This window comes from Leptonychotes weddellii, chromosome 4 (genome assembly GCF_054177405.1).
Source record: "Leptonychotes weddellii isolate Sample4059 chromosome 4, ASM5417740v2, whole genome shotgun sequence".
Classification (NCBI taxonomy): domain Eukaryota; kingdom Metazoa; phylum Chordata; class Mammalia; order Carnivora; family Phocidae; genus Leptonychotes; species Leptonychotes weddellii.
Window position 1 is genome coordinate 121428923 of NC_138372.1, and position 17660 is coordinate 121446582.

General features: G+C 35.8%; 1 protein-coding gene and 1 long non-coding RNA gene across 18 annotated transcripts in view; one reads left to right on the plus strand and one right to left on the minus strand.

The window, feature by feature from the left end:
• Positions 1-17660, plus strand: part of LOC145720924 (uncharacterized) — a 157405-nt gene that overhangs the window by 19490 nt on the left and 120255 nt on the right. For 6 of the 17 annotated variants that reach the window (XR_014144249.1, XR_014144250.1, XR_014144251.1 and 3 more), the window contains exon 2: positions 13056-13112. The exons of 4 other annotated variants lie outside the window; for them this stretch is intronic. This is a non-coding gene — a long non-coding RNA (uncharacterized LOC145720924). Of the gene's footprint in view, positions 1-2425; positions 10004-13055; positions 13113-13813; positions 15268-17660 lie in introns of those variants that run through there. 7 more of the 17 variants (XR_014144261.1, XR_014144258.1, XR_014144254.1 and 4 more) reach the window with 3 other exon arrangements.
• Positions 1-17660, minus strand: part of IL7 (interleukin 7) — a 47510-nt gene that overhangs the window by 18677 nt on the left and 11173 nt on the right. The window lies entirely within an intron of this gene.

Sequence of the window (17660 nt, forward strand, 5' to 3'; positions counted from 1 at the left end):
ACTCCAACAACACTCAGTTTGTTTCCTGCGATTAAGAATTCCTCATATCAGTGAGATCATATGATACATGTCTTTCTCTGTTTGACTTATTTCACTCAACATAATACCCTCCAGTTCCATCCACGTCGTTGCAAATGGCAAGATCTCATTCCTTTTGATGGCTACATAATATTCCATTATATATATATACCACATCTTCTTTATCCATTCATCTGTCGATGGACATCTTGGCTCTTTCCACAGTTTGGCTATTGTGGACATTGCTGTTATAAACATCGGGGTGCACGTACCCCTTCGGATCCCTACTTTTTTAACTGAGATTTTTAGAGCAACTCATTTCCAGTTCCAGAGAGAGGAGGGAGTTCCTCCTCCTGGATTAAAAAAGAAAGAAAGAAAGAAAGAAAAACAAAACACAGTCACATTTCCTATCCTCCCAGGCATGTCCTCTTCCTAGAATGATTGATAGTGCAAACAATACCCAACACAACAACAATCACCACCACCATTACACCCCAGAATCCTAGACAAAGCAGAGTCACAAACAGACCAAGTGAGAAAGCTAGTGATAGGCAGAGCTAGCCTACAAACACAGGTTGGCCCAGTTACAAAGCTCATGCTTTTTCTACTTCACCAAGGTTGCCATCCAAGTAAGGTGAACTTGATTAAAAATTTTTAATCAACAAAGTTTAATAGAAGAGTTGAGAATATAAGTTCTAGCCAAAAACCAATAAAATATATTCTTTTCTGAATCCTGAACCCTATCCACATGATATGTCTTATAATCTTTTTTGTTTGCTTATACATTCATTTATGTACCTACTTAAAAAATTTACTGGATATACATGCATGTTCATATTTTATGCATATATTATAGAATGATAAATGCCTTAATAGTAGTCAAGATAAAATGCTATAACAGATTACTTTTGACTGGTCTTATGAATGAAGTATAACCTGAGCTTGATATTAAAGAGTGGTTAAATTTGAGTATGTGACTATTTGGGGAGAAAGACAGGAGAAGTAGAAAATTCCAGAATGAGAGAACACAGAGCAAAGGCACAAAATGGTGGTACAAAAATTTGGGGCTCCTTTGAAAAACAGTAAGTAGTTTAGTTTGGTTGTGGTATAGAGAGTATAAGGGGCAATGTGGAGTGGTAGTTAGGCTAGAAATCAGACTGGGAGCAGATAATGGTTTCCAAATACCCAGATAAGGTATTAATTCCGCATTCAGTAGCCAATGAGTGGTAACCTATGGAAAGTTGTTGGGCAGGGATAGAGCATGATTTCAACTCTGCCTTATGATGATTAGTACATGTTGGGGAGGTATTCACACTGTATTCTTGACTGTGATGCTCATCTACTTTGCCTGGGGAAGCAAATTAGGTGGTGGGTAGATGTAAATCATGAGAGAAATGCAGTGTGAGGAGGTAGATATAATTTACATGAGAAATACAGAAGAATTAGAAGGAAGGCTGTAAGAATTCTGTCTCACTGGAAATACACAACTGGGGTAAGTCTCGCTGAATAAAGGTCCAGACTCCAAGATATTTGGAAATATCTTAATAGGTAAACAGGCATTCTTTAGTTTGGAATAGTCACTGTGAAAGAAATGATAAATTAATCAACTCCAAATGTGTAACCATGTCCTATATTTTCTACCAAAAATGTAGGAGAAAGAAAAATACAGTATATATATACACTCACCTATGTTTGTCTTGTCTAATGTTTTGGATTTCTCTATTTCTGAGAATTCATCCTCAATAGAGAGGTTTTTAGAAGAGAACAGATACCAAGTATATGCAAAGGCTAAAAAAGCACATCCTTATCAAACTCTGTATCCTTGCCTTCCCTTTGTCTACTGCCCAACTTTGCTGGGTTAATCAGGGGGGTGCAGAGTAGCTGAAATTTTTTGGCTTTAGTATTTACTTTTTGTTATGACAATGAATATATATTAATTATGCTCTGGTATTAAAGAAACAGGAGATACTTAATAGCCAAAATATGTTTCCTACTAAATTTTATGCTAAAATTCTAAGGTAAATATATAGTACTATTAATTAACAACTATAAATTTATTAACCAAAGTTCTGAGGCTATCAAAGTATAATAATGTTACTTTCCTAATAATGTTTCAGTCCTTCCTATAACCAAGAGTAGCCCAAGTAAAGCAGCTCTAATTAAATATATTGTCATTTTGCTACTCACTTAATTACATTTAGAAAAATAGCATGTTTAATATTATATGTCTCCACAGTACATAAACAATAGCAGAAATAAAAAGTTAAATGCTTTAACAATTAATATTAATGATCATTTACTATAGAGAGCACACCAGGAATAAAAACAAAGAGGATCAGTCCAAAAATAACATTGAAAATGATTGTCTTATCAAATATTTAAAAATAATATCATGAAAGTGCCTCCAAAGTGCTTTTTATGCAGAAGAGTTAGAAAAGAAAACTTGTGTTTGTAGGTTTCCACTTGTAGAAATACCTCTACAGAATTTTTCTGATGAGGCTCAAAATAAGAAAAATCAAACAATCAGCAACATTCATTAAAAATACTTAACAGTTCTATGAATGCAGAACAAAGGAGGACACTACAAAAGGATAATGAATAAATCTTCGTTTTTAAACCCATTCTTTATCTTGTGCAAAATTATATATGCATTGGATGCCTTTTTTGGAGGTGAGTATATATTTTCTATTCATGAGACCCCTCTCCAGCATTACCAACACACCCTAGATACATAACTTGGTATTTTACTCACTCATGTTAATCAAAGTGTGGTTATCTAAGTTTGAAGATAATAAACTGTGTTCCAGGAATTCTATGATTAAACAATTGGCAGATTTCCCTAAATATCAATGTGCAATATTAAGTACAGACACTGAATAATCACTGAAACCTGGTGGCATATCCACCTGTAGTTGGTAATAGTGCCACAGATCCAAAAGTTATGCACATGCTACTCTGGGTGTGTAGGAATGTTATTATGAGATAGAGAAGTTTCATACGTGGCAACCATTCTATGTTTCTTCTAAATAGACTGAAGTCCTACATCAATGCAATGAAACGAACACTGAAACAGAGGTGTGGGTGGTTGGATCCTAACATTCCACTATTGGCATTAAATAATTTTTCAGCAGTAAGGGACCTCAGAAATTATGCAAGCCAAAGTTCTAGTTTTAGGAATTATAAAAGCGAGGCCCTATAGCAGTTAACTGACTTGTTCAAAGTCCCAAAGCCAAAGGAGCAAAGCTGGGACTCTGACCCAAGCATTTTTATTTCCAGACCAACAATCTCCCTGTAACAGTGTGCTGACAAGATTTAGCCTCTCCTTGAATTACCTCATTTGTAAAATGAGTACACTGAGCTTGAGCCGTGGTTTTCCAACACCCTGTTCCCTGTAATCCTGGGGTTTCTGGAATGACTCAGAGGCCACTGAAAATAGGCATAAGATGATACAGAACACTCAAGGCTCGAGGCCTCACTGTTCTATGTAAGATTTATTTGAAAAAAAAATCGTGGATAAATACAAATTTGAAAACTACAGTTATTAATGGTTCATTTCTAAGTTTTAAATGAAAAGTCATCACTTACACATTTGAATTTTAATAGAATTTCACTCTCATAAATGAAGCAATTTATAGCCATTTTAAAATATTAAAGGTTTTATTTGCTTCTGTTCTTAAGGGTGTGAAATAGAAATTTAGAAGCCATTGTTGCAGAAATATTTCTAACATGAATAAGATTTTAAGAACCATCACTAATTGAATGCTTACTAAGTTCCAGGGATTGTTTCATCAACTGAACATATACTAATTCATGTTATCCATATAATAACCCAATGAAGTGTGGATACTAATTTTTATCCCCATTTTAGGAATAAGGAAATGAAGACATAAAAAGGTTAAGTAATTTATCCAATGTCACATAGCTAGCAAGTGGCAGATTTAGACTGAATATTCACACAGGGTTCAGTGAGTCATGACATAAACGGGTTCATTTCAAAGTATTCACTGTTGGATTATTATTATTTTTTAAAGCTTTTATTTATTTTTTGACAGAGAGAGAGACAGCAAGAGAGGGAACACAAGCGGGGGAATGGGAGACGGAGAAGCAGGTTTCCCGCAGAGCAGGGAGCCCAATGCGGGGCTGGATCCCAGGACCCTGGGATCATGACCTGAGCTGAAGGCAGACGCTTAACGACTGAGCCACCCAGGTGCCCCAATACAAATGTTTTTTATTGATCGTTTAATAACAATCCCATTTACAATTACACCAAAAACCATATGACATCTAGGAATAAATCTAACCAAAGAGGTAAGTTTTATATTCTGAAAATTATAAAACACTGGTGGCAAAAATTGAAGATGACACAAAGAAATGGAAAAAACACTCCATGCTTATGGACTAGAAGAACAAATATTGTTAAAATGTCTATACTACCCAAAGCAATCTACATATTTAGTGCAATCCTTATCAAAATGCCACTAACATTTTTCACAGAGCTAGAACAAACAATCCAATAGAAAAAAGATAGTCTCTTCAACGAATGCTGCTGGGAAAAGTGGACGGCAACATGCAAAAGAATGAAACTGGACCACTTTCTTACAAAATACACAAAAATAAATTCAAAAGGGCTGAAAGACCTAAATGTGAGACAGGAATCCATCAAAATCCTAGAGGAGAACACAGGCAGTAACCTCTTTGACATCGGCCATAGCAACTTCTTACTAGGTATGTCTCTGGAGGCAAGGGAAACAAAAGCAAGAATTAACTCTTGGGACTTCATCAAAATAAAAAGCTCCTGCGCAGTGAAGGAAATAATCAACAAAACTAAAAGGCAATTTATGGAATGGGAGAAAATATTTGCAAATGACATATCTGATTAAGGGTTAGTATCCAAAATATATAGAGAACTGGGGCCCCTGGGTGGCTCAGATGGTTAAGCGTCTACCTTTGGCTCAGGTCATGATTCCAGGGTCCTGGGATCAAGCCCCACATCAGGCTCCTGGCTCAGCGGGGAGCCTGGTTCTCCCTCTCCCTCTGCCTCTCCCCACGCTCATGCTCTCTCTCTCCGTACCTCTGTGTCTCAAATGAATAAATAAAATATTTGAAATATATATATAAACAAAATATATAAAGAACTTATAAAACTCAACACCCAAAAAATAAATTATCCAGTTAAAATATGGGCAGAAGACATGAATAGACATTTTTCCAAAGAAAATACACAGATGGCTAATAGACGAAAAGATGCTCAACATCACTCATCATCAGGGAAATACAAGTCAAAACTACAATGGGATATCACATCACACCAGTCAGATTGGCTAAAATTAACAACACAGGAAACAACAGATGTTTCGAGAATGAGGAGGAAAGGGCACTGTTGGTGGGAGTTCTAACTGGTGCAGCCAATCTGGAAATCATTATGGAAGTTCATCAAAAAAGTTAAAAATAGGGGGCGCCTGGGTGGCTCAGTCGTTAAGCATCTGCCTTCGGCTCAGGTCATGATCCCAGAGTCCTGGGATCGAGCCCCGCATCGGGCTCCCTGCTCCGCGGGAAGCCTGCTTCTCTCTCTCCTACTCCCCCTGCTTGTGTTCCCTCTCTCGCTGTGACTCTCTCTGTCAAATAAATAAATAAAATCCTTAAAAAAAAAAAAAGTTAAAAATAGAACTGTCCTGGGGTGCCTGGGTGGCTCAGTCAGTTGAGCGTCTGACTTGATTTCGGCTCAGGTCATGATCTCAGGGTCGTGGGATTGAGCCCCGTGTCGGGCTCTTGCTCAACACGGAGTCTGCTTGAGATTCTCTCTCTCCCTCTCTCTCTGCCCCCACTCAAATAAATAAATAAATAAATCTTTAAAAAAAATAGAACTGCCCTACGATCCAGCCATTGTACTACTAGGTATTTACCCAAAGAATACAAAAATACTAATTCAAAGGGATACATGCACCCTGATGTTTATAACAACATTATCAGCAATAGCCAAATTATGGAAGGAGCCCAAATGTCCATGAACTAATGAATGGATAAAGAAGATGTGGTATATATACCATACACAATGGAATACTACTCAGCCATAAAAAAGAATGAAATCTTGCCGTTTGCAATGGCATGGATGGAGCTAGAGAGTCTACCTTTCCTTCAGCTCATCTAATATAGTCAATCTAGTACTTGGTCACTCATATTCTCTCATTAATAAAATTCTATGAGTCCTTAAGTTGAAAGTGATACATAAAGTTCAGGCAAGTAGTAAGGCAGTTAGAAAGTAAAGTATGTAGCATTGATGATTACAAATTCATATTTGGCACATTTTTAATTGCTGACTGTCATATGTGTAAGATAGTATATAATCATCACTGCTTATTAACCTTAAGATTGGTGAGTGATTAAAATCTCCCAAAATGATCAAGTGCCTACATTGGTAGGTTTGCAATCAGTTCTCCAGATCTGTGTAAATCTCAACTTCTGTTCCTTAATGGTTCAAGTAAACATTTGCTAAGCATCTGACAATTGAAATCTGCCAACTCAAAGATGGATCATATACTCTCTAAGAACTCTAGTGACTGAAGGGAAAATTACAGTTTTAATAGGGCTTTGAAAAATGGGAAGTCTTACGGAGGCAAATGAAAGAGAATAGAGGACTACTTGAATCAAGCTTGGAGTCCAAGGTTTTCAATGCAATACTGTATGCATTTATGAATTATGTGTTAGTGGTTATGTGTAAGCTGTTAGGTATTGAACATGAGTATAAAAAGACCAGCCTTCCAGACTGGGTTCTAATCCTGTGAAGTTCACAGTTTTGAAAGAAAGATCAACTCTTCAAAAATTACAACACAAGGGACTGCATGGAGCACTGGGTGTTATACGAAAACAATGAATCGTGGATCACTACATCAAAAACTAATGATGTATTGTATGGTGACTAGCATAACATAATAAAATTAAATTAAAAAAATTACAACACAAGGAGATAATGCTGATAATCATAGTTAAGAATGTTTAGAGAAAGCAACGAATTCAATATTGGGAGCTTGGGAATTGTATTAAAAGTCAATCGGAGGGGGAGATGAACCATGAAAGACTATGGACTCTGAGAAACAAACTGAGGGTTCCAGAGGGGAGGGGGGTGGGGGGATGGGTTAGCTTGGTGATGGGTATTAAAGAGGGCACGTACTGAATGGAGCACTGGGTGTTATACGCAAACAATGAATCGTGGAACACTACATCAAAAACTAATGATGTAATGTATGGTGATTAACATAACATAATAAAATTTAAAAAATGTAACCTGAGGGAAAAAAAAAGTCAGTGGCCCTTTGTGGATTAAGCTTAGGTGAAGATATGAGTGTAGAAAGTTTAGAAGTTAGGCTGTGATCAGATCTTGGAAAGCCTTATATGCCAACTTGAGGAATGTCGACTTGGTTTTCTAGGACTAGGTGATAGGGAGCCATTGAAGACTGTTAAGCTTCAGAATGGCAGAATGAGATCTGGGCTTTCAAAATGTAACTCATATAGCTCGTATAAAATAAATGGGAAATGGGAAGCACACAGAAAGATGGATTATTTCAGCATTCAGAGCTTACATATGGCAGCTGATGTCCTCTGAAAGTTTAGGAGTATGTGACTAGTGATAATGTCATTCAATAAGTTTTGATCATAAGAAAATACAATGGAAAATTTGAAGATTGTTAAAATGTAGTTCTTGCACTAAGAACACGTAAATGAAAAGGCAGTTAATACTGAGTGGATAGAGGAGCAGAGGAAGAGTGTCTTAAGCAGACTCAGCGCTGAGCACAGAGCCCAACACGGGGCCAGTCTCATTACCCTGAGATCATGACCTGAGTCAAAACCAAGAGTTGAATGCTTAAACGACTGCACCACCCAGGCGGCTCCATGATGTGCCCCTTAATTTTGTTAATTCCATTTTCTTTATCCATTTTGGGAAAATTTTTCCTTTATCATAGGTTATTTTACTCTTCCATTTGATGGGTTTTCTTTTGTAGGAGCAGTGATCCATAAATTGACTTATTATTGTCTGGGGTGTTTATGCATGGTTGCCATGTTTTTTTCATCTTTAGTTTACAGGGGACCACTCTGTGCTGATATTTATTTGACCCCATATGTTTCTTCTCACCTATCAGAGAACATTGTCTCTTTCCTGCACTTCTAGATGAGGTCATGGTATTGTCTATTCCATAATAACTTTTTCAAGTCCATTGTGGTGTTTGGTGAGCTGCTTTTCTTGGGGAGAGAGTGGTCACTTGGCCTTCAAGGTTCCATTCCTATTAAGAGGAAAGCATTGATAGAGAGTAGAATATTCAGGAAGTGATTTGTCCGCTTCACTTGCCTTTCCCCAGCAGACATTTCCACTGTCTTTCTCCAAAATGGAGCATTAGTGAGCTCTTTTTCAGAATTTTGTCCACTTTTGCCACCATCTATATGAGTTTTCTATAGCTGCCATAACAAATGTCCACAAACTGGGTGGCTTGAAACAACAAAAATATATTTTCTGGAGGCCTAAATCCAAAATCAAGGTATTGGCAGAGTTCTATGCCTAGATTTTGGAGGCTGCCAGCCATCCTTGGCATTCCTTAGCTTGTAACTATGTAACTCCAATCTCTGTCTGTCTTCACATGGCTTTTCCTCTGTGTCTCTTCTCCTGCTCATCACTTCTAAGGACCCTTGTCACTAGAATTAGGGCCCACCTAATCCAGGTTGATCTCATCTTGAGATTCTTAATTATATCTGCAAACACCCTTTTTTCAAATAAGGTCATATTCATAGGTCTCAGGTACACAGAGCAATTGGGGTGCCACCATTCAAACCACTATACCACCTATATTATTATTTTTGAAAGGGTGTTGTTTTAGGACATGCTGTTAGTCATGTGGGTTCCTGAAAGATCTTTCTCATTTGGGGGCTGCCAGTTTTCAATGACTTTTTTTTTTTTTTTGCATAAAGAAGTGTCTTTTCATTAGTTTGATTCTCTATTTTATACTTTTGTACAGTTTTAGGTACCCAACTTCAGCTCATTTCAGTGGGCTTCAATCTGTCATATCACGCTGGCAGTACATTCAAAATCATGAATACCAATGATACATATACCTTTACACTCTATTGTGTGGTCATCTAAAACAGTATGTTAAAGCCCACTATGAAGGCCAGAACATATGTTATATCATTTCTTCATTGTAATGAGATCATAGTTTTCAAAACAGAAATGACATGCTTCAACAGATTGAGAGTACTCCTAATGTCACATCCTTACAAATTTTCCAATTAAACTCGCTTTATTTCCACTTATTAGATTCTCTCTTTTCAGTTTTCTGAATTAGCCAAGAATGTAGAGAGTTTATTCTGTGCAAACAGTCTAAAATTTTCTTTCATATGCCATGTAAACAAAACAGCACTATGTGATCCATCCACAGATTTCTGCTTATGCTTTTTCTTTCTGTTTTAATTTCTGTTGCAGATATAAGGTATCACCCAAAAAAAACAGTGCAATGTAGTCTAATGTTCTTGCTGGTCCAGATATGTGTATAAGCTCAGGCACAGGCCTGAGGTCCCAAATTCATAATTATTTAATTCAAACTTGTATGCCCAGCATTGTCTCCAAAGACATCTACAATGGCAGGGCACTCAGATCTAAAAGTGATGCCAATCCTTACACTCTTTTCCAGAGTAAACTTTCTCCAACAAATATCTTGAACAAAAGCAAGTATCTTGTTAGTGTTGAGTCTAGGGAACCAGTCAAAACTCCTTTCTCTCATAATGAATCCTTCCTCTCAATAGATACCAGATAGGAACAATTTAGTCTTTCATAAAGAATCTGATTATCATGGGGCCTCAACAAATAAGAGGCTGGGTTCTTAATCTCATTCTGCCCAGGAAACTATTTATGGAAATATAATTATTTCCTCCCTAGTGACTATTTGTACATACCAAGAGATTTTGGATTTGGAGAATTTATGGAGCCATAAAATATGTACTGGTAGGCTTCTTTTATTTTTTAATGAATGAATGAATGAATTTTACTTTGTTTTAATAGACTTTATTTTAAAAAACAGTTTCAGGCTTACAGAAAAACTTGAAAAAAGGACACAGTTCAAATATATCCCCTCAATCAATTCATTGCTTCCCCTTTATTAATGTCTTGCATTAATGTGGTATTTTTTTTTTAAAGATTTTATTTATTTATTTGACAGAGAGACACAGCGAGAGAGGGAACACAAGCAGGGGGAGTGGGAGAGGGAGAAGCAGGCTCCCCGCAGAGCAGGGAGCCCGATGCGGGACTCGATCCCAGGACCCTGGGATCATGACCTGAGCTGAAGGCAGTCGCTTAACCAACTGAGCCACCCAAGCGCCCTAATGTGGTATTTTTGTTACAGTTCATGAATCAATATTGTTACATTATTATCATCTTAAGTTCATAGTTTACATTAGGGTTCACTCTTTGTGCTATGAAGTTCTATGGGTTTTGACAAATGTATGTCATGTATTCATTATTAGAGTGTCATATAGAAAATAGCTTCACTGCTATAAAATTACTCTGTGCACCACTGATTCATTCCCACCTTCCTCCCTACCCAACCCCCGGCAACCACTGATCTTTTTACTTTCTCCATAGTTTTGCCATTTCTAGAATGTCATATAGTTGGAATCATATGGTATGTAGCCCTGTAGACTGAATTCTTTCACACAATATGCACTTAAGATACCTTCATGTCCTTTTGTGGCTTGAGAGCTCATTTCTTTTTATCACTGATTATATCCCACTGAATGGATGTGCCACATTTTGTTTATCCATTCACCTCTTGAAGAATGAGGTGGTCGCTTCCCTTTGGGGCAATTGTGAATAAATAACACCTTTATAAACATTAGCATAACAGTTTTAGTGTGGACATTCGTTTTCAACTCATTTGGATAAATACCTAGAATCGTGATTACATGGTATGACTATGTTTAACTCTAAGAAACTGCCAAACTGTCTTCCAAAATGGCTGCACCATTTTGCATTCCCATTGGCAATGAATGAGAACACTTGTTGCTCTACATGCCTGTCAGAATTTGATGTGTGACTGTTTTTAGTCATTTTAGTTATGACAGATTTTAGTCATTCATCAGACGTGTAGTGCTACCTCACTTTTAATTTACAATTCCCTGATGACATATGACCTTGAGCATCTTCTCATATGTTTATTTCCTATGTGTATGTCTTCTTTGGTGAGGTGTCTATTCAGGTATTTGCCCATTTTTTATTAGATTGTTTCTTTTGTTGTTGTTGAGTTTAAATAGTTTTTTGGGGGATATTTTGAATACAAGTCCTTTATCAGATATGTGCTTTGCCAATATTTTCTCCCAGTCTGTGGATTGTTTTTTCATTCTCTTAACAGTGTCTTTCTCAGAGCGGAGTTTTCTGGGGGTTTTTGTTTGGTTGGTTGGTTGGTTTTGTTTAAGATTTATTTATTTATTTTAGAGAGGGGGGGTGGGGGGGAGAGAGGGGGAGAGAGAGAATCTCAAGCAGACTGCCTACTGAGCACAGAGCCTGACACAGGGCTCAATCCCAGGACCCGGAGATCATGACCTGAGCTGAAACCAAGAGCCAGACTCAACCAACTGAGCCACCCAGGCACCACCTCTCAGAGCAGTTTTAATTTTAATGTAGTCCAATCTTATTTTTTTATTTCATGTATTGTACTATTGAGTGTTGTATCTAAAAGGTTATCACCAAATTCAAGGTTACCTAGATTTTATTCCTATTTTATTTTCTATGAGTTTTATAGTTTGGCATTTTACATTTAGATCTATGATCTATTTTGAATCAATTTTTGTGAAAACTATACGGTCTATCGTATGTAGATGTTCAGGTGTTCCAGCACTATTTGTTGCAAAGACTATCCTTTCTCCAATTGAATTGGCTTTCATCTTCTGTCAAAAACCAGTTCACTATATTAATGTTGGTCTCTTTTGGACTGTCTATTCTGTTCTATTGATTTGTCAATTACTTCACCAATATCACACTTCTTTGATTACTCTAGCTTTATAAGTCTTGAGTTTGGGCAATGTCAGCACTCTTTGCTTTCCTTTTCAATATTTTGTTGGCCTTTCTGGGTCTTTTGATATTCCATGTGAATTTAGAATCAGGTTGTTGATATCCACAGAATAACTTCTTGTATTTTGGTTGAAACTGCTTTGATCAAGTTTGAAGAATTGACATCTTAACAACATTAAGGCTTCCTATCCATGAACTTGAAATATCTCTCCATTTATTTGGTTCTTCTTTGACTTCTTTCACTAGGGTTTTACAGTTTTTCTCATATGTTGTACATATTTTATTTATCCATGATTATTTCATTTTTTGATGCTTATATAAATGGTATAATTTCAAATGCAATTGTTTACTATTGGTATACAAAAAGCAATTTTCTTTTGTCTTTTTGTAACCTGCAACCTTGCTATAACTGCTTATTAGTTCCAGGAGTTCTTTTGGTTACTTTGGATTTTCTGTGAAGACAACCATGTCACCAGGAAACAAAAACCATTTCAATTCTTCTGAATATATTTTATTTCCTCTTTTAGTTTTGTTGAATTAGCTAGGACTTCCTGAATGATGTTGAATAGGACTGATAAGAGGGGTACATTGTTAACTTGTTCTTAATCTCAAGGGAAAGTATCTGGTTTTTCACCATTAAATATGTTACTTGTAGGATTTTTATAAGTGAATTTTATCAGTGTGCTTAAATTATTCTCTATCCATAGTTTGCTGAGAGTGTTTGTAATGAATCCCTGTTGGATTTTGTCAAATCCTTTTTCTGCATCTATTGCTATGATCATATGATTTATTTTTTAGCTTGTTGATGTTATAAATTACATTAATTGATTTTCAAATGTTGACCCAACCTTGCATACTTGGAATAATTACACTTAGTCACGATGTATAATTTTTTTAATACATCATAGGATTTCATTTGCTAATATTTTGTTAAGATTTTTTTCCCCCTATGTTCATAGAAGTATTCACCTGGAGCTTTCCTCTATTACAGTGCCATGGTCAGATTTTGGTATTAGGGTGATCCTGACCTCACAGAATGAGTTGGTAAGTATTCCCTCTGTTTTTGAAAGAGTTTGTAGAGAACTGATATACTTTCTTGCTTAAATGTTTGGTAGAATTCACAAGTGAAACCATCTGGACCTGGCACTTTGGATTTTGAATAGTTATTAATTTTTGATTCAATCTCTTTAATAAATGTAGTCCTATCCAGATCATCTATCTCTTCTTATGTGACTTTTGATCATTTCTGTCTTTTAAGGAATTGCTGCATTCATCTAAATTATCAAACGTGTGTCTACAGAGTTGTTCATAATTGTATTAGTCAGGGTTCTCCAGAGAAACAGAACCATCAATAGGAATTTATATATATTATATATATGTATATATAATATATAATATAGAGAGAGATCTTTAAATAAATTTATAAATAAATATATATGCATATATATAGAGAGAGAGAGAGAGAAGGAGAAAAACAGGGAGAGAGAAGTGGGGGGGTGTATTTTAAGGAATTGGCTCATTTGATTGTGGGGGTTGGCAAGTTCAAAATCTGTAAGATAGGCCAATGAAGCCCAAGGAGGTTGATGTTGTAGTCTTGAGTCTGAAGGCAGAATTCCTTCTTCCTTGGGAGAATTCAGTCTTTTATCTTACAGCCTTCAAATGATTGAATGATGTCTTAGTCTGCTCAGGTTGCTATAACAAAATACCACAGACTGGGTGGCTTAAACAACAGATGTTTATTTCTCACAGTTCCAGAGGCTGGGGAGTCCAAAATCAAGGTGCCTGAATGATGTCAGTCAATTTGGTTCCTGGTGAAAACCCTTCTCCTGGCTTGCAGAGAGCCATCTTCTTACTGTGTACTCATATGATGGAGAGAGAAAGTTCTGGTGTCTCTTCTGCTTCAAGGGCACTAATCCTATCATGGGGGTTCCACCCTCGTGATCTCATCTAAACCTAATTACCTTCCAAAGTCCCACCTCCTAAGACTATTACACTTGAGGTTAAGGGCTTAAATATATGAATTTTTGTAGAACACAAACATTCAGTCCATACAAATGAGGATCACCCACATCATGAAGGGTAAACTGTTTTCCTCATAGTCTATTGATTTAAATAACTTCACAGCCACATCTACACTGTTGTTTGACCAAATAGCTGGGTACGACAGCCTAGCCATGCTGACATAAAATTAAACAACACAATAATATTCCTTTATTATCCTTTTAATATGCATGGGATTAGTAGTGGTGACCTCTCTTTTATTTCTAATATTAGTAATTTGCATCTTTCGTATTTTCTTGGTTAGCCTGGCTAGAGAAAAGTTTACCAATTTTACTGATCTTTTCAAAGAACCAGATTTTGGTATCACTGATTTTTTCTATTAATTTCTTGTTTTAAATTGCTTTTCTAATTTTCATTATTTCTTTTCTTCTGATTAATTTAATATTAATTTATTCTCTCTTTTCTATTTTCCTAATGTGGGAGCTTAAATGATTGACTTAGATTTTTTTCTTTTCTAATATATGCATTTAATGCATATACTAAGCTCTGCTTTCACTATGTCCAACAAATTTTGTTAATGTGTATTTTCTTTTCATTTAGTTTTTTTCCTTTTAAATTTTCCTGTATGTTATCTAAACATTTTTTTGTACCTGTATGTTACCTAAAATGTTGTTTAATCTCCAAATATTCCATCTATTGTTCTATTATTGATTTCCAGTTTAGTTATGTTTTAATTTGGGAACATACTTCACATGATTTCTATTTGCTAAAAGTTTGTTAAAATGTTTTATGACCCAGAATATGTTAGAACGTGGTAAATATTCTATGTGAGCTTGCAAAAAAATGTGTATCATGCTGTTGTTGGATGAAGTATTTTATAAATGTCAATTAGGTCCAGTTTTTATAGTGCTTTTCAGTTGAACTATATGCTTATTGATTTTCTGCCTGCTGAATCTGTCAATTACTGATAGAGGGGTGTTGAAGTCTACAACTATAATAGTGGTTTTATCTATTTCTTGCTGTTTACCAGTTTTTGCTTCACAAATTTTGATGCTATGGTTAGGCATACACATTAAAGATTGTTATGTCTTCCTAAAGAATTTACCCCTTTATTATTATTTAATGTCTTTACTTTACTTTTTACTTATCTCTGATAGTCTTCCTTACTGTGTGCTTTGCTTGAAATAAATATAGCTACTCCAGGTTTCTTTTGATTAGTGTTAACATGGCATATCATCCTCCAACCTTTTTACTTTTAATCTACATGTATCTTTATACTTAAAATGGGTTTCTTGTAGATAACATATAGTTGGGCCTTCTTTTCCTTTTTTTTTTTTTTTATCCACTCAGCAAGTCTCTGTCTTTTAAGTAGTGTATTTTTATTTCATTTTTTATAACTAAAATAAAGTCATTGCTAGAACAAAAAGACTTACCTCTTAGAAGGTAACTTCTCTTGTTAAATTGCAACTGACTCAGTCATACTGCTAAATTATATACACAGGAAATTTGTTTTATCCTCCAGCATAACTTGATAAAAGAAGAACTAATTTAAGATTTATTTTAGACAATTTAAATTCTTCTTTCCTATGTTAATTAGAGTTAAACATATTTAGACATATTTATAAAGTAATGTTTGAGAAGAATTTGATCATTTATTTGTTAGCAAACCAATGAAATGCAAGATCAAATTTGATAGGTATTAGGTGAGAGAGATTTTAAGGTGTTAAAGAGCTTTTGAAAAGGAGAGAGAGTGTATCAGATTTGAATTTTGGAAAGATAACTCAAATGCCAGCAAAGAGGACAGATGCACACAGGGAGATCAGCAGGGAACCCCCTGGAGGCTATGGAAGTGGTCTCAGTGATGTTCGATGACTTCCTGCCCTGAAACTATAGTAGTGGAAGTCAACAGAATGAATGACTTGTACAGGTGTTGAGCCAGTATACTAATCTGTAGGATTTGGTGATGGATGAGATGAAGGAGCAAGGGTGCCAAGGATGATTCCAGGCTTTCAGCATTGAGAGACTGGGCAAATGCAAACATTGCTACCTAAGAGAGAGAATGCAGAAGCAGGAACAGATGAAAAGTGATGATAATTAGTTCTCCGTTATGCATGATGTACATACATCTCCATAAAGTACAGTACATCTCCATAAAGATTTCTAATTGATATTTAAATTATCTGGTGCTTAAGTTTATGAAAGGGGTGTAAACCAGAGGGCCATTGATGCAAAGACAAAAGTTGAATCTGTGAAGGCCCCTTGAATAGAGATGAAGATGGAGTTAAAGACATTGAAAATTGTAGAAGCCAATTATAACCTATTCATCATTGGATTTTATAATTTAATAACTTACAATAAAGAACAACCCTTTGTGTGCCTCTAACTAGACTGAGTCATTCCTAGAAAGTATATGGCCATCTCTAGCAGCCTTTATATTTTTAGCCAGCCGCTGTTCTGGTGACTAAGAGTTATGTAATTCAACCATATAAGTCATGTTTAGGCAAAATAATCTCTGTGAAAAAAACAATATTATATAATATCCCAAACTAGTTCACATATTGAATATCAGAAAGGTACCTGACATTTGATTCATAACAAATTTCCAAAGAAACAGATGGTCAAGAAAAGAGACTTATAGCTTATTTGAAACAAGTTCCGAGTTCTCATGAACTTGTGGTATTAATTTTAAATTCATCTATTATTTATCATATATTATTACAATTCATATTGTTACTTATGAAAAACTATGTATATGCAAGGTATTCTGTTGAACATTCTGTGGGATACAAAGATAAATCAAGCGTAAACTGTCCTTAAGATACTTATGGACTAGTATGGAGAAATAAGATACAAACTTAGGTAAGTATACAAGGAGTACAGTGTTAAGAATCACAGACAATTTAAAAATGAAATTAAGTAAACAACCCCATTTACATTAACGTCAAAGACACATAAAATACTTAGGAATACATTTAACCAAAAAAAAGTTCAAAGTTTATAGTCTGCAAAATACAAAATATTTGTTAGAAGAAACTAAAGAAGATCTAAATACATGGGAAAACATCCCATGTTCATGTGTTTATGGATCAGAAGCATTGTTATGCATTGTTGAAAAGACAATACCCCTCATGTTTATCTAGAGTTGCAAAAAATTCCCTCTCAGAGTCCCAACTGACTTCTTCCTAAAAACTGAAAGGTGATTCTAAAATTCATATGAAATTGCAAGGGACCTGAAATAGTCAAAACAATAGCAGAGTTTTACCCTGTTTTTCCTCATAATAATGAGCATGTTTTCTGGGGTTTGATTTCCAGTTTTGCCACTTGCCAGCTATGTTGTCCAGGTCTCAATGTCCTCATTACATAGAGGTGTTTTAGGAATTATATAAGTTAATACATAGAGGGGCGCCTGGGTGGCTCAGTTGGTTAAGCGACTGCCTTCGGCTCAGGTCATGATCCTGGAGTCCCTGGATCGAGTCCCGCATCGGGCTCCCTGCTTGGCAGGGAGTCTGCTTCTCCCTCTGACCCTCCCCCCTCTCACGTGCTCTCTCTCATTCTCTCTCTCTCAAATAAATAAATAAAATCTTTAAAAAAAAAA